The sequence below is a fragment of the Ranitomeya imitator genome, chromosome 1 (genome assembly GCF_032444005.1).
Source record: "Ranitomeya imitator isolate aRanImi1 chromosome 1, aRanImi1.pri, whole genome shotgun sequence".
Lineage (NCBI taxonomy): Eukaryota > Metazoa > Chordata > Amphibia > Anura > Dendrobatidae > Ranitomeya > Ranitomeya imitator.
The window spans coordinates 881,098,128-881,123,607 of NC_091282.1; the positions used below are offsets into that span (position 1 = coordinate 881,098,128).

General features: G+C 44.6%; 2 long non-coding RNA genes across 2 annotated transcripts in view; one reads left to right on the top strand and one right to left on the bottom strand.

The window, feature by feature from the left end:
• LOC138658189 (uncharacterized) overlaps nucleotides 1-25,480 on the bottom strand; it is a 176,501-nt gene that overhangs the window by 95,440 nt on the left and 55,581 nt on the right. The window lies entirely within an intron of this gene.
• LOC138658188 (uncharacterized) lies at nucleotides 2,378-7,441 on the top strand. Its single transcript, XR_011317381.1, has 3 exons — nucleotides 2,378-2,493; nucleotides 4,120-6,060; nucleotides 7,270-7,441. It is a non-coding gene; the product is annotated as an uncharacterized lncRNA (long non-coding RNA).

Sequence of the window (25,480 nt, forward strand, 5' to 3'; positions counted from 1 at the left end):
GAAGGGGAGTGTTTGCTTTATGCCCAATGGAAAAAGGGGATTTTGTCCTTGAATACAGAGGAGAGTTAATCACGATGGCCGAAAAAGAGAAGCGTCTTGTTAAATACCCAGATTGCCTTCATGTTTTTATGTTTGAGTTTAAGTGGAATGAAAAACTATGGTGGTAAGTAATAAACTTGTTGCTTGTCTAGTATTTGATAAAACTACAAAATATGGTTATCTAAAGCTTTTATTTCATTTAGGTTACAGGAGAACTGACAAAAAAATTCACTCAGCTTACCATGCTCTGGAAGCGGTCCGTGCAGACCTTTGTGGTTGGGTGTATCAGATAAAGAAACACTGAGCGTTCATTCATCTGATGCAGCCTGGCACAGCGGCCCAGACGTACTCGGGGCACTGTGTGCCAATCTTAACCAGAAAGTGCCTGCAGTGCTTATACAAGCACTGCAGCCACCGGGGCTGCATGGAACAGCCGCGCTGTGGACCGGGGTAGCCCAGATGCATCGGAAACATGGTAAGAGGAGTGGATTTTTTTTTTTTTTCGTGACAGTCCTTTAAGTTATAGCTTGAAAGAAACCTATTAAGAATAACTCTTAAAGGGTTATTGTCGCCTAATGCGTTTTTTTTTTTTTAAAAACCCCTACTCACCAGCTCCTAACAATGGTCCGGGTGCTCCCAAGAGGTCCCAAGGTTCTTCTTTTGTAAGTAGGTAAACCGCCTTAAGGAGGTGTTATCCTTACCAAAGACTCCACCCTTCCTGGTCTTTGCCAGGCTCCGCCGCGTCATATTACGTCATATAACACAGCGGATCACATGAGCGGGGCCCAGAAGACACCACGGCGCAGCACAATCCGGAAGCGGAGGGGGGCTGCGCCGCAGAAGTAAACAAAGAACATCGGGCTGCTGCAACAAGCAGCCCGATGCAATGCAGAAGCCCGAGGGACCCCTGGAGCACCGGGACTGGAGTGAGGAACAGGTAAGTAGTGGTTAAAACCCCCAAAACATGACAATAACCCTTTAACCTTAAACTACATTTATGGGGCTATTCCTGAGGGCTTGGGGGTGTAGTTTTTATTCACCTTACCTCCAGTTCCCTCGCTGTCACCTGGTGAAGTTGGCATTTACAGAACCCCCGTTCTGGTGATCAGTAAGGGCTCCCAGTGGTCAGACCACCACAGATCAGATTATCCTATCCTGTAACCATAATACCGATTAAAATAATTGGAAATATATTGATATTATCTTCAGCTATTTCTGCGAACTAAGATTCATGTATCCTTTTTTTTTTCCCCTGGTCTCTCAATCAGCATTGATGCAGCAAATGATGATGGTTCGTTTGGAAGATTAGCAAACGATGAGCATAAAAGCCCAAACTGTAGAATGAAAACATTTATTCACAATGGGAAGCCTCATTTATGCCTGTTTGCTATCAGGGACATCAACCCGGGTGATGAAATAACCTATAACTATGGGAATAGTGATTGGCCTTGGAGAGACGAGGTATATATTTTTTAGATATAAGATAAGATTTATTCCTTCCATTAAATACATACAACTACAGCCGGGAACAGATAAGTGTTTTGCGTGGCGCCGGGGCTCCTGAACGAAGCTGTCACAAAGATAGTGATCTGCCGGCCACTCTGGGACATACAGGCGTGGTGGCGATGCGAACATCGCATGGCAAAATGCCTGTCTGTTTCCAGCCTAACTAAACAGTTCCAACATCTCCCTCATTGAAGACACATGTACAGAGCATATAAGCATTGCATTATACCATTATTTCGGCAGCCATTGCTCAAGCCACCTTTACAGCGATGGCTTGCAGCCATGGGGGCCTTCAGAAGGCCCCCAGCTGCAATGCGCACTCAACTCTGGTGTCATCTAAGATGTTGCTCAGAGGTGAGCTCTGTAATGCTGGTGTCTGTAAAGACAACAGCATTTAAAGGGTTAAATGGCAATGATTGGCCTCACGGCCGATCGCAGCTGTCTGCTACTGGATGCAGTGGGATTGACTCACTATCCTGCTGCATCCATCACTTACCGACCAGCGCCATACATATGGTGCAGGTCGTGAAGGGTTTAAACTTGTAGGGACACTTGCACTCTTCAGGTCAAGGACCTTCTGGGGACACTTAACACACTTGCCCAACAACATTCAGGTATTGCACCGTGTGGGGACGGGTTACACTTTTCAGGTTAAAGACTTTCTGGGGACGCACAACTAAGACATATTACACATTTTCCCTAAAACATTCAGGTCAAGGACCTTGTGGGGACAATGACATTTGTAAATGTAGTACTCATGTTCTGTACTTGTTTTTGAAGATTAGCTGAGGGAGAACTTATTTTTTCTATTTTCCTAATTAGGTTGAAGAAACCGTTCCAGCTTCTTCCTCCCCAAACTCTCAAGAGGTGGACAAAAGCTATAGCCCTAGCCCTGATGTTGCACAGCCACCCCATAAAGTCAAAAAATCTTCATTAGAGACTACCCAGGTAAAAGTAGAGTTCAAACTATACTGTCAATGGCTTGTATGTTATTGGATAAGTCTGTTTTATGCAGTAAAATGTCAGTCTTGTGTGCGCAGAAAATCCTTGACTTGAAGATAGATGTTGTAGAGATGTGTCTGCTGCTAGAACTCTGTATGCCATTGACCTGCTCATAGAGCGGTTCCGCCGACTGTGATGACAGCTGGAGCCGCTCCAGCGACATCAGTACATACACAATACAGAATAAAATCACGTATATACGCGATTTACACACCGCAAGGTTCGTTGGAGGTTTGTTTTTTGGACGAATAGTTTGTTTAAAAATATTGGTTGCAAACGAACTATTCGGATCAACGAACCTCCAAAGTGTTCGTTCATCACTAATGGCCACTCGTTTTTCTTTACTTGGCTGCTTTTTTCTGGCCATAATACAAATTCTAACAGTCTATTCAGTAGGACTCTCAGCTGTGCATCTACCAGACTTCTGCACAACACAACTGATGGTCCCAACCCCATTTATAAGGCAAGAAGTCAAACTTATTAAACCTGTCAGGGCACACCTGTGAAGGGAAAACCATTTCCGGTGACTACCTGTTGAAGCTCATAAAGAGAATTCCAAGAGTGTTCAAAGTAAAAGGGGGCTACTTTGAAGAACCTGTATACTCGTGTATAAATTGACCCTCCCCCAACTTTTACCCTCAAAAAGTGGGAAAAATCGTTGACCCGCATGTAAGCTGAGTGTGGGAAATGCCTGCAGCTTCTTTTCCCTGTGCCTCTAGCACAGCCCGGGTTTAGCAGGGGAAGTGCAGCAGCAGTGTCCACAGTGGCAGTCACCTGTCCACTCCCCCCGTCCATGACCAATGCTGGGGTCTGGCATGGGGAACGCAGTAATGACCGCAGCGGCAGAGTGTCCCTTACTCAACTTGCTTTTCCCCAGTCAGTGCTTATTTACATCACTCCATGGCAATCAGCCTCAGTGCTTCAGTCTTTGCGCTCTGATCGGGTCAGCTGACCCATTTTGTTTTTATGGAGAACAGATCAGCTTACCAGGAAGTGCAGACCCAATCAGAAGCATGAGATGGAGCGCGGCAAGCCTGCGGGGAAGGGGGGCGGGAGTGCAGGGGGTCTAGCGCTTTGGGGGTGGGAGTGCTGAAATGGCCAGGGGAACGGGGCCCCAATAGGTCTTATTTTCAGGGGGATGCCTTATATTGGCCATCCCCATAGACATGCACTCGGTCTTATTTTCGTGGTAGGTCTTATTTTGGGGAAGCATGGTATGTTCACATCTATGTTCCTAGCTTTCTATATGTGTATTCTGCTTTTGTGGGCAGAGATACTGAGGGATAAAGATCTGACTGCTCCATATATGGAGTGCTAACGTGCCATGCAATCTCTATGGGGAATCTGCTGCTTACAGGTGCTGTGCTTCTGACCTTTCCGCAGCACTTCTGCATTTTCAGAGGGGACAAAAGCATATGGAGAGGTCAGATCTTTATCCCTCTCTATCTCAGCCTGTAAAAGCGGAATCCAGATATGGAAGGTTACAGATTCTGCAGCCTTCAATGTCCTGTCAATTTAACTTTGTCGGTACTATTATGGCTATTGTGTTTTTTTTCTCCCCCTTCATTAAAGAAAATGAAACATATAAGCTGCTATAATGACGATTCTGACTACTCACTGGATAATAGTGAAGCGGAATATGTTCCTGACCTTACAGAAGAGAGTTCAGATGACAGCAGCAACAGTGAGGCGGTACCATGGAAGAAAAGCAAAACAGGCATAAAAGAGAAAAGGGGTGACTCTATCCCAAATGCTGTGCTTTCTGATGACACCAGTGGTGAAGAAATAGACGAGAGGCCTGGTCCAGTATCGGTCCCCGCTGTTTCAAATAAAGAACATGGAACAAGGGTATATAATAAAAAACAATACTGTTTATATTGTGAAAAAGCATTTTGCAAAATTTCAAGACACATGGAGCATGTTCATAATAATGAGCCTGAAGTGGCACAGGCGCTGATGTTCCCCAAGTGCTCGAAGGAAAGGAGGTTACATTTTCTGCACCTCCGTAACAGAGGGAACTTTCATCATAATTGTACGTCAATTCAATCTGGATCTGGAGTTTTGGTTCCCTGTAAGCAACCAAAGAAAGACGAAGCTTCCCAAAACTACTTGCATTGTGTCAACTGTCAGGGCCTTTTTGCAAGAAAATACATGTGGCGACACATGAAAAAATGTCCGCTTAAATAAAAAAGTAACCAACCGGGCAAAAATAGAGCTCAGGCTCTGTGCGCCTTTGCTCAACCAGTACCATCAGGTATTGAAAGTGGTTTTTGGAAGCTTCTGACAAAGATGATGCAAGACGAGATATTTACTGCTATAAAAAATGATAGCTGCATAATGCAGCTAGGACAGCAGTTCTATAACAAGATTGGGTCCGATTTGGACAAGCATGAATATATTCGGCAAAAGCTCAGGGAAGTCGGACGGTTACTGTTAGTAGCCAAAAAAAATACAAATGCCTCGCTGTTAAAAGTAGAGGATTTCATCATACCCTCTAACTTCTTTCATGTGGTGGACGCTGTGAAAGAGGTTGCAGGGTATGACAATGATAAGACATACTTTTAAAGTGCCTTCCCTTGCACTTAAACTTGGTCATAGTTTGACAAAAATTTCTAGTATATTAGAATGTAGAGGACTGATGGATGGGATAAATGTTTTGGTGGACAATGCAAGAAATTTTAGAAAAATTTATGAAACTAGATGGAATGAGTTAATTTCCTTCGCAGCATTGAGAACACTTAAGGAAGCCAAATGGAACGCTCCACAAGTGTTACCCTTCACTGAGGACATAAAAAAAAATGCACCTATACCTCGATACAAAACAGTATGAATTCAAAAACAATTTGGAAACCAATCCTACAAATAAAAACTGGGCTCTACTTTCAAAGGTGACACTTTCACAAATCATATTATTTAATAGAAGACGAGAAGGGGAGGTCTCAAAGATGTTGGTTACTACTTATATTAATCGAGATACCTCTGATCTGCACGATGATGTGGCACTTGCACTTACCGAACTGGAGAAAAAACTTTGCCACCATTTCTTAAGGCTGGAGATAAAAGGAAAAAGAGGGCGAAAAGTCCCAGTTCTGTTGACCCCAACAATGCAGAGCTCGATGGATCTTCTTGTACAGAAGCGGACAGAATGTGGCGTGATCGAAGACAACCCCTACTTTTTTGCAAGACCAATGTCATCATCGTATTTCAGAGGTTCAGATTGCATAAGATTTTTTGCTCAGGACTGTGGAGCAAAAAACCCAAACGCACTCTCATCTACAAGGCTTAGGAAGCACATTGCCACTACATCAAAAGTGTTAAACTTAAATGATACTGAATTAGACCAACTGGCAGATTTTATGGGACATGATATAAGGGTGCATCGGCAATATTATAGACTTCCAGAAGGCACTTTGCAACTTGCCAGGATCAGCAAAATTTTGATGGCTCTTGAAAAAGGAACAATGGCCAAATTTAAAGGGAAGAAATTGGAAGATATTAATATTGATCCAAATGGTAAGTTTAAATATTAAACTTTACATTTCATTAGAATTAAGGACACACTAAACATAGAAATGAAGCAATATGTGCAAATCCAGTAAAACAGATTTTGTCACTATATAGCCCTTAAATATACAGTACAGACTAAAGGTACCGTCACACTGACAGACACTACAGCGATCCCGACGGCGATAAGTGCCGCCCCGGGATCGCTGTAGCGTCTGTCCCGCATCGCTGTGGAGCTGTCAAACACCTCTCCACAGCGGCGCTATAGCGAGCCAGAGGTCGCTGTAGCGTTGCTGCGCTCCATAGGTGCGTGTGTGATGCCGTTGCTCTGATGGCGTCACACACACCGATCTGCCCCCCGCCGAAGAAAAGTACGGACCTTTCTTCGCCAAGCAGCGATCCCGCAGCAGGGGGCTGCTCGGAAGGCGCCGTCACACACGGCAACCTGGCTGCGAGGTCTCTGTGATGTCACGGAAATCCGTGACATCACAGCGATCTCGCTGCAGAGATCTGCTAGTGTGACGGTACGTTAAGTTAAAAAGCAGTTAATTAAAGAAAAAACAAGTGGCAATCATTACTTTAAGAAATGAAGGTCAGTCTGAAAAATTGGAAAACTTTCAGTGTCACAAAGTACAGTTGGAAAAAACATCAAGTAGCATCAAACCAGCTGTGTATCCACCAGACTTCTGAACACCACAACTGATGGTCTCAACCCCATTTATAAGGCAAGAAATCCCACTTATTAAACCTGACAGGGCACACCTGTGAAGTGAAAACCTGCCAGCGGCTCCCGTCTCTGTTCTCCCCCTGCACTCCCCATAAAGGGGCATACAGGGGAGTCCCAGCCATGTGACTGATGAAATGGCTATGACGTCCCTGCCCTTTTATGGATAGATGCAGGGGAATGGCAGATCATGGCGGGCCCTGCGCTCCTCACACACACGCCGATGTGTCTACACAGAGGCGCACCTCTGTGCAGAATGGCATATCGGACATTTTCGGATCTGCAGAAAATGTCCGATATGTCAAATAGAATCGAACATGCTCGATGTCCGACAAAGTGCGGAAATCGAACATGTTTGGTTCGATAAGCTCATCGCTAATTGCAATCAGCCACAAGGAAATCATTGCCTGTTAGTGGTCCTGGTGGGCTGGAGTATGACACCCCTGTTCTACAGTATATTTGGTCCTTTTAGTCATTTTTATCATTTCTTTTAGAAACCGTTGACTTGCAGATAGAGTCGGAAGATGATCAATCCTCTGAATCGGATACAGCAGGTATATATTCATTAATGTTCACAAAATAAATGGCCTTTTTCCATGGAGAGAATGAACAAATAAATAAGGGCTTGTCTGCCTGTGTGCATTGGCGGCAAATACATATGATCTGATAATTGGTGAATGGTCATTATAGCAACTATTTGGTCGATAATTGTTCAGTTTAAAGAACAATTTCCTTTTTTTTTCCTGTTAATAAAGGGGTTGGCCCAAGTTTTTTTTTATTTTTAAAATAAGTATATTTGCAATATACTTATTTTTAAAAAAAAATTTGTTTTTAACATATTCATGGAAACCCATGTAATAGTTTACATGGGTTTCCATGGCTCCCGTCCTGGGGCTCGTACCAGGACGCGCCGGGCAGCAGGGACAGAGCGTCCCTGCTACACGGCAGAGCGCACACTGTATGGTCGGCGTGCATACGCGCGCCGGTCATACAGTGCCCACGGAGCCCCTGGAGCCGCTAAGATTGGCACCGAGACCCGGTCTGAAGCGGGATTCCGTGGACGTCATTATGACGTCCACGGTCCCACCCCCAGGCTGGGCCTCAGCCAATCAGTGCGCGCGGGCCGGAGACCGCGGTAGAACTATGACTGTGTGTGTGTGTCTATGGATGTCCTCAAAGTGCTGACAGTCCCCAGATGGTGGTAGAACTATGACACTGTGTGTGTGTCTATGGATGTCCTCAAAGTGCTGACAGTCCCCAGATGGTGGTAGAACTATGACTGTGTGTGTGTGTCTATGGATGTCCTCAAAGTGCTGACAGTCCCCAGATGGTGGTAGAACTATGACTGTGTGTGTGTGTCTATAGATGTCCTCAAAGTGCTGACAGTCCCCAGATGGTGGTAGAACTATGACTGTGTGTGTCTATGGATGTCCTCAAAGTGCTGACAGTCCCCAGATGGTGGTAGAACTATGACTGTGTGTGTGTGTCTATAGATGTCCTCAAAGTGCTGACAGTCCCCAGATGGTGGTAGAACTATGACTGTGTGTGTGTGTGTGTGTCTATGGATGTCCTCAAAGTGCTGACAGTCCCCAGATGGTGGTAGAACTATGACTGTGTGTCTATGGATGTCCTCAAAGTGCTGACAGTCCCCAGATGGTGGTAGAACTATGACTGTGTGTGTGTGTCTATAGATGTCCTCAAAGTGCTGACAGTCCCCAGATGGTGGTAGAACTATGACTGTGTGTGTGTCTATGGATGTCCTCAAAGTGCTGACAGTCCCCAGATGGTGGTAGAACTATGACTGTGTGTGTGTGTGTCTATAGATGTCCTCAAAGTGCTGACAGTCCCCAGATGGTGGTAGAACTATGACTGTGTGTGTGTGTCTATGGATGTCCTCAAAGTGCTGACAGTCCCCAGATGGTGGTAGAACTATGACTGTGTGTGTCTATGGATGTCCTCAAAGTGCTGACAGTCCCCAGATGGTGGTAGAACTATGACTGTGTGTGTGTGTCTATAGATGTCCTCAAAGTGCTGACAGTCCCCAGATGGTGGTAGAACTATGACTGTGTGTGTGTGTGTCTATGGATGTCCTCAAAGTGCTGACAGTCCCCAGATGGTGGTAGAACTATGACTGTGTGTGTGTGTGTCTATAGATGTCCTCAAAGTGCTGACAGTCCCTAGATGGTGGTAGAACTATGACTGTGTGTGTGTGTGTCTATGGATGTCCTCAAAGTGCTGACAGTCCCTAGATGGTGGTAGAACTATGACTGTGTGTGTGTGTCTATAGATGTCCTCAAAGTGCTGACAGTCCCCAGATGGTGGTAGAACTATGACTGTGTGTGTGTGTGTGTGTGTGTGTCTATGGATGTCCTCAAAGTGCTGACAGTCCCCAGATGGTGGTAGAACTATGACTGTGTGTGTGTGTCTATGGATGTCCTCAAAGTGCTGACAGTCCCCAGATGGTAGTAAAACCATGACACTGTGTGTGTGTGTCTATGGATGTCCCCACATGGTTGACCCTACCAGAAACAGTCCCCACAAAGATGGCAAGTTTCAGGTCAAACTTTTTATTTCACATAATTGAAAATCTCAAGTGATATCTGTAATCACAATTTTTTTTATAACATAAATATCAAAAACTCCTGTTGATGGTGCCTCTGGAAAGGCACGTCCACACAAGGGGTGATCCAGACGGGTGTCCACAGACAGTAGCAAAGACGAGTATGTGTGTGTGTGTATTTTTGTACTGGTGTGTGTGTGTGTGTGTGTGTGTGTGTGTGTATTTTTGTACTGCTGTGTGTGTGTGTGTGTGTGTGTGTGTGTGTATTTTTGTACTGCTGTGTGCTTTTGTATGTATGTGTTCACGTGCCTGCACCTTATTATGCCTTCGTCAATATTACGCCTGTTCATGTGTTATGCTTGCGTTATGACTCTGCTTGCAGGTATGTTTGTGTGCGTCTTGTTGGTTGCATGTGCATTTGTCAATGCCATATTGGTTAATGTTGATTTTTGATGTATTTACTAAAGGTACCGTCACACTGAGTGATGCTGCAGCGATACCGACAACGAACCGGATCGCTGCAGCGTTGCTGTTTGGTCGCTGGAGAGCTGTCACACAGACAGCTCTCCAGCGACCAACGATGCCGGTAACCAGGGTAAACATCGGGTTACTAAGCGCAGGGCCGCGCTTAGTAACCCGATGTTTACCCTGGTTACCATCCTAAATGTAAAAACAACAAACGCTTCATACTTACCTTCCGCTGTCTGTCCCCGGCGCTCTGCTTCTCTGCTCTGGCTTTGAGCACAGCGGCCGGAAAGCACAGCGGTGAAGTCAACGCTCTGCTTTCCGGCCGCTGTGCTCACAGTGAGTGCAGGAAAGCACAGCGCCGAGGACAGACAGCGTAAGGTAAGTATGAAGGTTTTTTTTTTTTTTTTTCTTTTACACTGGTAACCAGGGTAAACATCGGGTTACTAAGTGTGGCCCTGCGCTTAGTAACCCGATGTTTACCCTAGTTACCAGCGAACACATCGCTGAATTGGCGTCACACACGGCGATTCAGCGATGTCTGCAGGAAGTCCAGTGACGAAATAAAGTGCTGGACTTTCTGCAGTGACCAACGACATCACAGCAGGATTCTGATCGCTGCTGTGTGTCAAACTGAATGATATCGCTAGCCAGGACGCTGCAAAGTCACGGATCGCTAGCGATATCGTTCAGTGTGACGGTACCTTTAGTATAGTGGTTTGTGCAGCATGTGTGAATTTTTTTCTTTTTTTAATCGGATGTATTATTGCAAAGCCTAGTGGTCTGCAGCTTTTGGTTAGAATGTGTCAGTGCTTTTTTTTTTAAAAAAAGTGTTAATTTTTTAATTTACTGTTGAAACCATTCGCAGTTGATGTACGTGTATTTAAAATAAAGAGCATTTCTGCTCCATTGTGATTTAAAAAAAATAAATAAATAAATAAATAAAATGTTTATTAAAAAATTGTCCGTAGTATAATTTCATAAAGGTAAATTTAAAACAGGTGTATGTACCAATGGTTACACATGCAGTTGGTTGAGGGTTCATTTTTTAATAAAGGCTATCCTTTAAAAGGTTTTTTGGGGGAGGTAATTTTTTTTTTTTAAGTTAAACTTAAAAATATTTTTAAAGGTGTCTCACATTTTTACATTTTTTTTTTTTTTGGGACATGGAAAAGAATGGTATAACGTGCACCTGTTTTTGGGTTTGGGTGTTCACCTATTTTACACAATTTAACAGGGTGTTTATTGCTGAACATTACCTATTTCTGGGGTGGTCTAACTATAAATCCATTATACTTATTATATTGCAGATAGAGTAGGGACCACAGGCACCAGGTCCACAGGCACCAGGTCCACAGCCACCAGGTCCACAGCCACCAGGACAAAGCCACCAGGACCACAGCCACCAGGACCACAGCCACCAGGACCGCATCAAATTATTGAAAGTAAGTTTTGAAGACCCCAAATCTGCTACTTCAATGTGTAGAGCAGATTGCAAGTGTTTTTTAACTTACAGACCCACCAGGTCCACAGCCACCAGGTCCACAGGCACCAGGACAAAGCCACCAGGACCACAGCCACCAGGATCGCATCATCAAATTATTGAAAGTAAGTTTTGAAGACCCCAAATCTGCTACTTCAATGTGTAGAGCAGATTGCAAGTGTTTTTTAACTTACAGACCCACCAGGTCCACAGCCACCAGGTCCACAGGCACCAGGACAAAGCCACCAGGACCACAGCCACCAGGATCGCATCATCAAATTATTGAAAGTAAGTTTTGAAGACCCCAAATCTGCTACTTCAATGTGTAGAGCAGATTGCAAGTGTTTTTTAACTTACAGACCCACCAGGTCCACAGCCACCAGGTCCACAGGCACCAGGACAAAGCCACCAGGACCACAGCCACCAGGATCGCATCATCAAATTATTGAAAGTAAGTTTTGAAGACCCCAAATCTGCTACTTCAATGTGTAGAGCAGATTGCAAGTGTTTTTTAACTTACAGACCCACCAGGTCCACAGCCACCAGGTCTACAGCCACCAGGTCCACAGCCACCGGCCGTACATAACAGGAACACAATGTCCTCTTCTGGCAGCCCTCCTCCACAGCAACAGCGTGTATCGGTAAGTAAATAACCCAAATTTTTTTTTGTTTTTGTTTTTTTAATTTTCATAATTTTTATTCACTACATGCATTTATTATGTTTACACAGGAAACAGAATCCGATGAGGAGCTGTCAGAAGGGACCGAGATGGGTGGAGATATACAAGTGGAGGAGGAACCAAGTGTAAGTAGTTGTGAATCACTTGCTTCACACCATACACCAGCACCATGCATGAAACAGATTTTCAGATACAACGGAACCAAGAAAACATACATACATTCAAGCTAATTTTTTTTTTCCTTTATTTCAGTATCCTGCTGCTGCTGCTGCTAAACACCATGAAGGTTCTCCCAGGCACTCCCAGAGTCGGCAGACTCATCGCCGCGGTCGGCCATCAGTAAGTTGCTTTTTTTGGGGGGGTTCGATTGGTCATTTTTTTTTTTTCAGTGTACTAATTTTTAATTTTTTCTTATTTTTTTTTCTCACAGGCTTCACAGCGTGCTCCCGCAGAAGACGATGACAGAGATTGAAGCCCTCATCAAGAAGGTTCGCGAGCGGGAGCCGCTGTGGAACATGGCTGACCGCAGGCATGCTGACACCAGTGTCACCCGTCGGCTCTGGTTGGAAGTATGCCGGAACATATTTCAGAGGTGGGAGGACCTTCTTCCACAGCAGCAGAGCAAACTATGTAAGTATTCACTTTTCAGTGATGTTTAGAGCTGAATGTAATGTCTTGCATTTACCTTTTTTTTTTTTTTCTTCATTCCTGTCTTCACAGGTGGCAGGGTTAGGAAGCGGTGGCGGTCACTGAGGGATCGCTTTAAGAGGGAATTTACCGAGGAGATGCAGGCCGCGAGTGGCTCAGCAGGAAGGAAGAAGAAGAGCTATAGATACGCCCCTGCCCTCTCCTTCCTGAGGCAAACCATGCTGAGTCGAGTGTAAGTATTAAACATCCCAGTAATAACCATGTTAACCTGTCTAATCACAAAACTTTTGTTTCAGTCCGGGCTTTTCCATATCAATATATTAATTGTTTTTTCTTTCACAGCACCTACTCCAGCCACCGTGCGCCTGCATCTTTCTCTGCGCCCTCTGGAGCGATCCCTCCTGAGTCCGCCACCGGGGACCACATCGGTAGGCCCCACACCTCTGACCCCTCTGTCCCCTCCACTTCATCCACTTCATCCACCTCAACCAGTGGAGCGCAGCCTTCCTTACTCGCATCTGATGGTCAACAGATAGCATTCCCTTTACCCCACCCCTCTGACCCTGCCACCTCTACACCACTGTTAGGTTCGTGGCGGCAGCATCAGAGGGGTCAGGAAAGGAGCTATGCTCCTGAGTTCTTGCATCTAAATGCAGGCTTCCAAAATTCTTTTAAAGTTTTGGGAGAACAAGTGACTGCTGGTTTCAGCATGGTGCAATCACGCATGAGTGAAAACCACCATGAAATCAGCAGTCGCTTGGATAGGCTGCATTTAGATGCAAGTCAAGCTCCAGCAAATCTTTTTTTTCAATCCATGCTCAGGAGCATGGAAAAGCTTTCTTTTGATCAGCAGATGCGGGTAATGAATAGCTGCCATAACGCTCTGCTCAAGGTAATAAACGAACCCCAATCTACCCCCACACATCCCAGTCACCATTTCCACATCATGCCCCACAATATCAGCGTCAGTCCCACTACCAAACCAGGCCCACAAACCCAATGTATTCCCCAGTATTTTCTTCTTCTTCCTTTCCCAGCTTTTCACCATTCAGTTACACAACTACCCCAACACACCCCCCTCTGGTCAGCCTCATGCTTTACAACACCCTTCTGCAGAACAAACAAGTAGGGTTTCCCCAATCCCACCTACCGATGTGGTCCAACCTTCCAGCCCCTCCTCCCATAGTTACTCCACCCGACACTACCAAGACCTGTAAACTGTTTTATTTTTTTCCTTGTTATTACAAAATTATATTTTTACAAGAAAAAAAAATGTTTTGAAAATTTAAAAAAAAAAAAGGTTTGTAATAAAAATATTTCTGGTTTACAATCTACTGTGTGTGTGTTGATTCATTAAGGTAACTATTAAAGGTTAAGTGAAAAGAAACACCAGACGTTTTAAAAGGTATAACAAAATGGTTTTATATTAGCAAGCAAACCACAATTTGTGGATTTTTTTTTTTTTTTTTTTGGTTGCTACAAACACAATTTTGACAAACACCAAACGCCAAGAAAAACATGTCACACAATCATGTCTTGCCATGGAATCCCGCCCAACAGGTGACAAAAAATAATCCGCAAACTGGTCCCTCATCATAGTAACAGAACTGGTGGAGCGAACAGAGGCACTGCGGTAATCCCACAAGGATGTCTCCAATTGTTCGTCATCCAAGGTAACAGGCTCCTTTGAAATAACAAAATTATGGAGCACCACACATGCCTTGACAACATCGTCTATAGTTTTTGTTTCCAGTTTTATTGCAGTCAGCAGAACTCTCCACTTTGCCGTCAATATACCGAAAGAGCACTCTACCACTCTTCTTGCTCTGGTAGGACGGTAATTAAAAACCCGCTTGGTACGGTGTAATTCACGGCTGCTGTATGGTTTCAGTAGGTGCGGCGACAGTTGAAAGGCTTCATCACCTACACACACATATGGCATGGCTGGTTCACTTGTTCCTGGGAGCGGTCTTGCTGGCGGGAAATTGTATGTATCTCCATACAGGCAGCGACCCATTGCAGAGTTTTTTTTTTTGGACCGGCCATACGCTCCTATGTCCACAGCAAGGAATCGGCAGTTGGCGTCAGCAATAGCCATGAGTACAATGGAGAAGTATTTTTTATAGTTATAGTACTCTGATCCTGTTCCTGCCGGTTTAGCAATCCTAATGTTTGCCGTCCACGGCACCAACACAATTTGGGAAATTGCAAATTGTCTCAAATCGTTCGGAACTTCTCAACCAGATTTCCATTGTTGGTTGTGGGATATACTCCGGCTGTAAAGTGTCCCAAATCACATGACATGTGTCCTTCACAATTCCGCCAATTATGGAAATCCCCAGCCTGAATTGGAAATGGAGTGAAGTCAAAGACTCACCCGTAGCTAGGAAGCTGCAGAAAAAAAAAAGAAAAAAAAAAAAATGTAAAAAAAAATTGCACAGACCATCAACCAAAAAAAGCAGTGGAATGGCCTCAAACAAACCAACAAATTACATGATGCAGAAAATGGTGCGCAATATATCAGCGCAGTTTTCTCTGCAGCATGTAATAACATTCAATATGACCAATGACATAAAAAAAAGATGCTTACCGCAGTGTCACCAGGAGCCGCTCCGCCGGTGTGATGGCAAGCCTCATCCTTGTGTCCTGCCTTTGGATGACATCCTCTAGTTTTCCAACCAAAAAAATCGAAATGTTCCATCCTCATCCGTACATAATTGTAGAATTTCTGTGGGTTGCACCGCAACTCCAGATAAAGAGTGGACTGGACACCCCTGGTCATCCGCAGCTCATTGATTGGATGTATCCAGAATCGTCGCCTTCTCCGTTGCATCCTCCGTCTTTCTGCTGCCGCCTCCGTCTCCCGCACTATGATATCCAGGCGATTCGTCTCAAATATAACTTCAGTAACCAAACTCGAAATCCTCCCAATTACACCATCCATCCTTGCCACTAAACTAAAACCCTCAAAGATGTGCTGTAAATACAGTCAGTATATAGATTTCCCTTAGTTTCCAGTAGCCAATCAAATTTTGGTGCCTCCCATTTTAAAAACGGATCCGTCGTAAAAACAAATGCAACGGATGGTAAAAACGTATGCAACGCATCCAGCATTTCAACGGAACAGTTTATCGGATTTGCGACGGATCCGTCGAAATGCTGTATGCGTTGCATACGTTTTGCAGTTTTTTGACGCATGCGTTTTTTCGGGAAAAATACGTTTTTGTGACGGTTTGCAGTTAACGCTAGTGTGAAAGTAGCCTAAGATAGTTGGGGAAGGGAGATACATCTGCCTCCACTGTAGAATCTTTAGAGAGGAATCCTACTTAGACCTCGCGTACACCGTAGTGTACAACGGTTTTAAACGATATATTTTCATTGTGGATAAATTGAAGTGGTTAGAACTGTTGGAAGCTGTAGTGCACATAAAACTCATTTCACATGATTAAGATTTTAGCACAGAGCGATGGTCAGTTTTGTAAACAAAGATGGCCTCGCTGAGTACTAGCGTGTTTTATGGGAGGAAGAATATAAATACATAGTTTACAGTTTTATTTATTTTTTTAATGTGTTCACTGAAGAGGTTAACAAGTGTGACAGTTTTATAGAGAGGGTTATTATGAACACGGCAATACCGAATTTGTGCGTTTTTGTTATTTTATTTTTACATAAATATTACAACGTATTGGAATATACAGTATTTTGTTTATCCTTTATTAGTTTTTTTTTTTTTTAAAGGTTTATTTTTTTTTTCTTTTTCACGTAGTCCCTATATGGGTAATTAACTTTCACTGCTATCGCAGCTTGACTCTATTGCAAGTCTCCATCATTGCAATACAGTGCTACCATCAACTGTCAGAAGCTTCATGCTGCCCGGAAGTCGTCATGATGACCTTGAGTCACGATGGTGACGATCAGGCCCTCACGATCATAGGGGCCACCGATCGTATTCCTTAATATTAAAACAACATGAACTGCTTACCGTCAGGCAAATGTCTGATGATGAGAGCTGTGCGGTCTTGATATGCGTTGTTTTAATCTGAATAAGAAGAATTAATACTCATCGTATCTGTGGAGTCCATCACTACGAAAGGGAGTCGATTTTTCTGCTATGTTGTATTGAAATGCAGTATTTGGGCAAGGAATGACTATCAACAAAGGAATGTAGAATGATGGCATGGCCATTTCTCATGTTAAAAAAAATTGTCTAAGAATTAGTTTGCACATGTATACAACAAAATGAATATGATTCAGGGGCATAGGTAGACATGCCTCGGTCTCATAGCCTACTTGTGAACATGCCCACCCAAACTGCTATGTAACCAACTAAATGCCATTGCCAGATAAGAGTGCAGAAAATATATCTAAAGGTACTGTCACACTAGACGATATCGCTAGCGATCCGTGACGTTGCAGCGTCCTCGCTAGCGATATCGTCCAGTGTGACAGGCAGCAGCGATCAGGCCCCTGCTGGGAGATCGCTGGTCGGGGAAGAAAGTCCAGAACTTTATTTCGTCGCTGGACTCCACGTAGACATCGCTGAATCGGCGTGTGTGACACCGATTCAGCGATGTCTTCGCTGGTAACCAGGGTAAACATCGGGTAACTAAGCGCAGGGCCGCGCTTAGTAACCCGATGTTTACCCTGGTTACCATCCTAAAAGTAAAAAAACAAACACTACATACTTACCTACCGCTGTCTGTCCTCCAGCGCTGTGCTCTGCTCTCCTCCTGCTCTGGCTGTGAGCGTCGGTCAGCCGGAAAGCAGAGCGGTGACGTCACCGCTCTGCTTTCTGGCTGCCCGGCGCTCACAGCCAGACCAGAGAAACAGAGCGCCGAGGACAGACAGCGGAAGGTAAGTATGTAGCGTTTGTTTTTTTACTTTTTAGGATGGTAACCAGGGTAAACATCGGGTTACTAAGCGCGGCCCTGCGCTTAGTTACCCGATGTTTACCCTGGTTACCGGGGACCTCGGGATCGTTGGTCGCTGGAGAGCTGTCTGTGTGACAGCTCTCCAGCGACCAAACAGCGACGCTGCAGCGATCCGGATCGTTGTCGGTATCGCTGCAGCGTCGCTATGTGTGACGGTACCTTAAGACAAAATATAAGAAAATAAATGTAAATTTAAACATAGCGCAGATATTATGCAAATCATGACAATACACAGGAATAATAAGATTTCTGAATTTTACAAACTGCATGCAATTAATCGTATTTTTTCCTTTATAAGATGCACAATTTTCCACTCAAAAATGGTAGAGAAATTGAGGTGTCTTCTGAAAAGAAGTTAGCAAGAGACAGAAGCCAGCACTATGAGCGGGGGTGGGCATCTGGAGCCAGCGTTATGAGTCAGGAGGAGGAGTAAGAAGCAAGGTATGGTCCTACTTACCGCCCTCTGGTCTTGTCCTGGTCACAGCACTGCTCTGTGTTTTAACAGAAACTCAAGGATGTATAGTCTTAGACTATAACTTAATACTGAGTGACAATTCTTCAGAATGCAGGGCTGCAAAAACAGCACCTTGAATGTCTAGATCAGGAGAGTTCCCTTTTTTTTTTTTTTAAGTATGATCTAAGGTCTGACTACTACTGGGGGTCTCATCCGAGGTCTGATACACATTTAGTGTATGATTACAGAGGAAAGGTGCATCTGATTGAAGATGCTGTCAGATCTGAGGACTAATATCTTTTGGGGAGGTATAGTACGTGGAAGGGTTATAATTAAGTCGGAGGTCTGCTTGGGGGATTTTATAAATATTAGGGAAGCCTCATTGGGGTTCAATTTCAGGGAGGTCTGATTAGTCGAAGGAGGTCTGATTAGGGTGTCTTACCTGAGGTGGGAAAAATATTGGAGGTGTAGGAGTGATTTATTAATGGGGGGATGTGATCTGAGGTCTGTTTAACATTTGAGGGTCCAATGTGAATTCTACTTAACTATGGTGGGGTCTGATCTGAGGTCTACTGAAAAAATGTCTTTGTTTTTACAGAAATAAAATAAAAAAATGGAGGTGCATCATATCATTAGATGCATTTATAAAGAAAAAAAAATATGGTATACCTTTTACTGTGAGGATTCCCAGGTTTCACAGATTATGAATATTTTTAAGCAATGAGACCTTCATCAGATTAACTGGAAGATGCATATATACAACAATGCATACAAGTGTCAAGAGAGGCCGTAATGGGCCCCGGCCATAAAGGGAGGCCGACTTGACAGGGTAACGTGGGAGTGTATAGAGCTGCATTTGCAGGTGGGTAATCAGGGGTTAATAGTTTGGTATAGATGGAGCCTGGTTTAGGTCATGGGGGATAGAGGTGGGGTCAAGGGGTTTACTATACAGGGGATCAGCCATTTTGCATGGACACCATTTTAGCCACCCCCTGGAGAGAATAGTAAGCTCAAGGGTACCTGAATCCATGGATGTCGAGGCCTTCCTGCCAAGACTGAGGGATGTGGCGTGAACTCAAGGCACAAGCTGGCTGCAGGCATCGGTGAGCAGCCTGCTGCAGGCATCGGTGAGCAGCCTGCTACAAGGGGTGACGACCAGTGAAGTCCAGGGTCCTGCGGATGGATGCCGGCTTCGGCGGTCTAGGCCTCCGGCGCGCTTAAGTCCAGATATCACCCCCCCGGTCCGGAGTTGTAACAGGAGCCCATCTGGGGAACCTCCGGTGGGCAGTGCAAGCCCCAGGCTGGAGGTCATGCACAGCAGAGCCAGTAGGAATCCAGCAGTGCGGTGGGACCTAAAACAGGGGGAGGTGTTCGCCTCCCTCTCGGCAGCAGCAATGCGAGAGGTACCAGGATCAGCAGGCACCTGGGCCGTGGTTGGGCCTGCTCGGCGTCGGGGGTCGCGTGGGGCCAGGAGGTGGGGGCCTTACCAACAGACTCCTCAGCGATGGGGACCCAGCGGGCAGTGGCCAGCCAGCTCTGGTAGCAGCGCAGGAGGGCACAGAAGGAAGCAATAGTGGACCGCATAGACGAGGGTACTAAAGGAGACTCGGGCAGCAATCGGCTGCCTCGGCCAGCAGCATGGAGATCACCTCAAGGGGCATGTGTAGTGCTCCTCGCCATTATGCTGGCCTCGGAGACAGCGCGGCATCGGGAGTAACGGCACAGTCGGCTGGCACAACCCAATTGCAGAATCTTCATCCGATCACCAAAGGAGAGGATAAGGATCGGGACACCACCTACAGGATTCAAGACCTTCGGCTGCTAAGTTCACACCACCTATGCAGCCAGGTGAGATCAATCATCTACTTATGAATAACCCCCCCTGAGATTAGGAGTCAGGAGGTTGTTGCCAGGGGATTTGGCAGGGGTTTAGGGTTAATTATGCATGGATTGAGAGATTTGGCTATGTTGTGTGAATCTGGGGGACTTCAAGCAGGGAAACACAATAGACCTAGCCATGCACATAACCTAACAAATATCCCTACGCTTAGCTGCTGTCCCTTCCTAGCAGTGGAGGTTGGCACCCTGATTGAAGCGATTTTTGGCGCCCCCACTCAACGGCATCTTTCCCCAGCTCGCCCTGTTAAATTCCTATCAGGCTATAGGTGGGAAAACAATAAGCATTAAAAAAAAAAAAAAATGAAAGAAAAGCATAAGGTAAAAAAGAAGGCTATAATGCACAGATAATTCCACTTCCCCCATGCAAAAATTCTTAATAAACAGAATATTAGCTCAGCAATGCACTTGCATATAGCTACAAAGGTCCTATAATGTGTTGGCTATGATGGCCACTCCATAGATACATGTGTATGTGTGTAGCGTGGGAAAATATTCTGAAAAGTTCCCAGGCTCGAGTTCATATGAGGACATCGAGCAGAGGGCGCATCACCGCAACTCGAGGTAACTACAGGTCATTTACCTACATTCCATTCATTCGCCAGGTTTTTACAGGCAGGGGCGGCTGCATTAGCAGGCTTCTGCTTGTAAAATTAGTTAACCCTTTCTGGTGGATTTACAGCGTGGGACGAGACTGATCGTCGGAAGGTATGGAATATTGTTGTTTGTTTAGTTTTTTTTACATTTGTTACAGGTGACAAGGGTCTTCAGGTGGATTACCAGTATAATAAAATATTACAACAACCTGTGTTTTTATTTCATTAAAATACTTTGAAAGGGTTGAAAACACACACACACACACACATTACATACTATTGGATTAATAATGATTAAGGGTGCTTGGTAACCAGAACCGCATTGATATCGCATTTTATCCTTTGTAATTGCTGATGTTTTTATCCTCCACTGAATATATTTTCAAGTGAATAAAGAAAGAAGTTTTTTTCACTACCTCGTTGAGCTGGATTCCTTATTTCTTCTTTGATATTCTACGCCCTGACACAGCGGTTCCGTGCTCCGAGTCTCCAAGGATGTCGATCATTGTCAGCTGGACTTTGTTCGATGTGGTTGAAAATACACTTTCTACGTCTGCGCAGCACAATAAGGAGATTAAGAAAGATATTGCTGCGATTTGGAACAAAACGGATGATTTGGAGAACAGGTCCAGGCGCAATAATGTCCACATTGTCGGTGTGCCAGAACGATGCGAGGGCAAAAATCCTACTACTTTAATTGAGGCCTGGATAAAGGAGAAAGTTGGACCGGACATTCTGACTCACTTGTACGCGGTGGAGCGCGCTCATAGGATCCCTGCCCTTCCCCTTCCCCCCGGCCATCCACCAAGGCCTATTTTGGCCAAAATACTTCACTACAGAGACAGACAACATTTTTCGGTTCTCAAGAGATCACCCTGAACTAACTATTGACGGTTCTAGAGTTTCATTTTATCCTGATTTCTCACAGACCGTGCAGAAAATGAGAGCAAAATTTGTTGATATCAAAAAACCGGCTGAGGGCTCTTGGCCTGAAATACTCAATGATTCTCCCGGCTAAATTGCGGGTCGAGGCTGGGAATAAATCTCATTTTTTTCTGGATGCTATGGAGGCAGCTGATTGGTTGGATCTGAATGAACAACATTTAAGAAGAGAAATGGAGGACTGCAGTGGGAAAAAGTGAACTTTTAGACACTTTAAAGTTGTCTCTGTGCTCAGATGGTCGCCTTGTGCTGTGGGGTGTTAGGAGGGTGCGAGGGAATTGGCGGGGGGGGGGGTGTTCGGTCCTTTGATATGTGCACATATGTCAAAATAGGTTTGGCTAAGGCTGGTTTCACACTTGCGTTTCAATACGCATGCGTTTTTAAAAAAAACGCATGGTGAAAAAACGCATGTTAACGCGTGCAAACGCTGCGGTTTTTTGACGCATGCGTTTTGCATGCGTTTGCGTTTTTTAAACGCATGCTGAGAAATGTGTCACAGCTGCCAATCAAAATAAAGTAAAAAAAACCCACTATAAACAGAAATAGTTAGGGTTAGGGATCATAACCCTAACGGGATCCTAACCCTACCCCTAAAGGGATCCTAACCCTAAAGGGAATAGGGTTATGGTTAGGATCCCTTTAGGGTTAGGGTTAGGATCCCTTTATCACCTTTATGGTGGGGGGTGGAATATCAGTGTTCTGTTTTTTTTTTCTTAATAAAAACGCATGCGTTTTTAACGCAAACAAACGCATGTGCTTAAAAACGCATGCGTTTCCATTGACTCCAATGTATTTTTTGACAAAAAAAAACGCATGAAAACGCATGCGTTTTTATGTGTCAAAAAAACGCCTCTCAAAAATACTACAAGTTGCATTTCTGAAAAAGAACGCATGCAGCAAAAAAACACATGCGTTTCAAAACGCGACCAAACGCGTACAACAAAAAACGCATGCGTTTTTAATGTTAAATATAGGGGAAAAACGCATGCGTTTTTTGTGCAAAAACGCTGCAGACAAAAACGCAAGTGTGAAACCACCCTAAGATTAACTAGATATTGTTGTGTATGACAAACTACTAGTTATAGGGGAGGTTAGGATTTAGTTGGGATGTTAGAGGGATGAAGTCCCCAGTAAAAAGGCAGGCAATTTTTATTTTATTGCGGATCACAAACCAACGGTAATCTGTCTGCAGGTGACGCATCTTACCCGAGAGACACTCGATTGTTATGGTCTGGTGATTATGGAGCGACACGAGACTAGCTCTGAGCAAGTGGTATCCATACTGACCGCAGACCCTAAGCTCAACACACACAACTAGAAGCAGCCGTGGATTGCTCCTAACGCTCCCTATGCAACTCGTCACAGCCTAAGAGCTAACTACCCCTAAAAATAGAAGCAGGAAAACTATCTTGCCTCAGAGAAAATCCCCAAAGGAAAGACAGCCCCCCACATGTAATGACTGAGAGGAGAAGGAAATGACATACGTAGTATGAAACAAGATTGAGCACAGGAGGCCACTTCTAGCTAGAAAGGAAAGTACAGAAAAGAGCTCTGTGCGGTCAGTAGAAAAAACTAGAAAAAGTCCACCGCAGAGAAATGCAAAAATCTCCACACCTAACTAAAGGTGTGGAGGGCAAACTCTGCTGCCAAGAGCTTCCAGTTTAGCTAAATAGATCCATACTGATAAACTGGACAAATGAGCAAAAACAAGACAGTACAAAACAACAAGTCCACAATAAGTGAACTGCAAAGGACATGGAAGGACTTAGCTTAGCAGAACTTGGTCAGTGTCAGGAAAGTCCAAAGAGCAATGACTCCAGGCAGAGACAATTGACAACTGGCATTGAATGAGGGGTTACGGCCAGACTAATATAGCCGAGCCCAAAAGACAATCAAAGGAAACAGCTGAGAAGCTAAATCCAAGAAGCAGCCATACCACTAAAGACCATAGGAGGAGCCCAAGAGCAGAACTCACAAAAATACTATTTACAACCAAGAACGGAATTCACAACACTCAATATTCTAGATAAGAGATGTATATTGGCAGGATATCACTCCACTTATTCCCAGTATTCCAGAGGTGTTAGTATACTAATTGGACGGGGTGCTCAGCTTTCATGTAATCAGGTAGTGGTGGACGAGGAGCGGCGGTTTGTTATTTTATGTTGTACCTTGTCTGCAGTTACAATTATACTCATATCTTTATATATTCCTCCGCCATATAGTAATAGGATCATATATCAAATCCTTACTATTGAGAGGTTTTCCAGGGGTCCCATATTTAGTGGTGGGTGATTTCAATAACATTTTAGATGCCCATTGGGATAGAGGTAATCACGCACCTATAAAACCGGAAGGTAATTGCACACCATTTGGGGCGCTCCTGCGAGAACTAGCTTTAACTGATCTGTGGAGATGCAGGAATCCTGAAATGTACTTTTACTTCCCTATCTCGTATCGATCTGGCCTTGGGGGATGGTCTCATGCTGGGGAAAATTAAAAATGTTGAATATTTGCTGAGGACAGTGTCGGACCATTCACCCCTGTCCATTGTGATCAAGGGGGATGATGTGGTGTCACGAGGTAGGCCTCTGTGGCGCTTAAATACGTTTTGGTTGCAGCTAGTGGATAAGACTGATATGTTCACCTCTGAATTACAGGAATTACTTCGGTTTAATAAGAACAGCCTCTAGTCTGGTGGTGTGGGAGACTCTGAAGGCATGCTTACGTGGTATGTTTATTCGTGAGATTTCAAAGATTAAGTCTAGTTCAAGACAAAAATCTAAACTTGTACTTGTAGATGGAGGATGCAGAGCGGGCTTTCTCAATGCAGGTCACCCCTAACAGAGGAGACTTAAGGATGCTCAGTCACGAGTGACCAAAATGACTCTAGAGGTGGCCGCTCAGAAACGTATGTTCCAATCGAACCAATTCATTGAAAGTGCAGAGAGTGTGGGGCACCTACTCTCGGGTTATAACGTCAGCACAAAAAGGGTCCTCGTTCATACCTGGGCTCAGTGGTGGGGCTGGGACACTCATCACGGATTCACCGGGAATTCCAAGGATTTTGAGGGCCTTTTACACTAACTTGTATTCCTCTCATTTTGGGGCTTCCACTGAAGAGCTTGCGGACTTTCTAGAAGCCGCCAGGCTCCCGCGACTTTCTGATGCGGATAGAGCTTTGTTAGATGAACCTTTGGATTTAGATGAGCTTGAAGAGGCTCCGAACACTATCTTATAACAAATCACTGGCGGTAGATGGCATACCAGTGGAGGTCTATAAAAAATATAAGTCGGTTCTACTCCCAATATTATTGACTACAATTAACAATAGCTTCGGGCTTGGGGTCCTTCCGCCTTCTATGCAGGAAGCTATTATAACTGTCTTACCAAAAAAAAAAGATAAGGATCCTACCCTCCCGGCCTCATATAGACCAGTTTCCCTTCTGACAGTAGATGTTAAGCTATTAGCAAGGGTGTTGACCATTCGTCTTTCAAAAGTCATGGAATTTCTTAAACACTCGGATCAGAAGGGATTCATTCCTCGTAAGTCAGCGGCCCTTAATGTTAGAAGAGTATATCTCAATGTGTTATTGGGGCGGACAATGTGGGGAGGAGGGCAGTTCTGTCCCTTGATGCCACTAAGGCATTAGACAGCGTGGAATGGAAATACCTGTTTGCTACGCTTCACTGCATTGGTTTTGGTCCAGGCTTTATTGGTTGGACTAAGCTTTTGTTCTCAGAACCGTCAGCAAGAATACGAGCGAATGGACTGTTATCTGAACCCTTCAATCTGTATAGGGGTATGAGGCAGGGTTGCCCTCTGTCTCCGCTGCTTTTCGCCCAGGCGGTGGAGCCTTTGGCTCGAGGATACGACTTAGCCCAGAAATTGAGGGGCTTAGATACGGGACATTAGAGGAGAAAGTGGCTCTCTACGCCGATGACATTCTCCTGTTTTTGGCTGACTGACAAATCACTCAATGGAGTAATGTCACTTTTTGCTGCGTTTGGGGCTATATCAAGTTTGGCCATAAATTGGGAAAAGTCTGC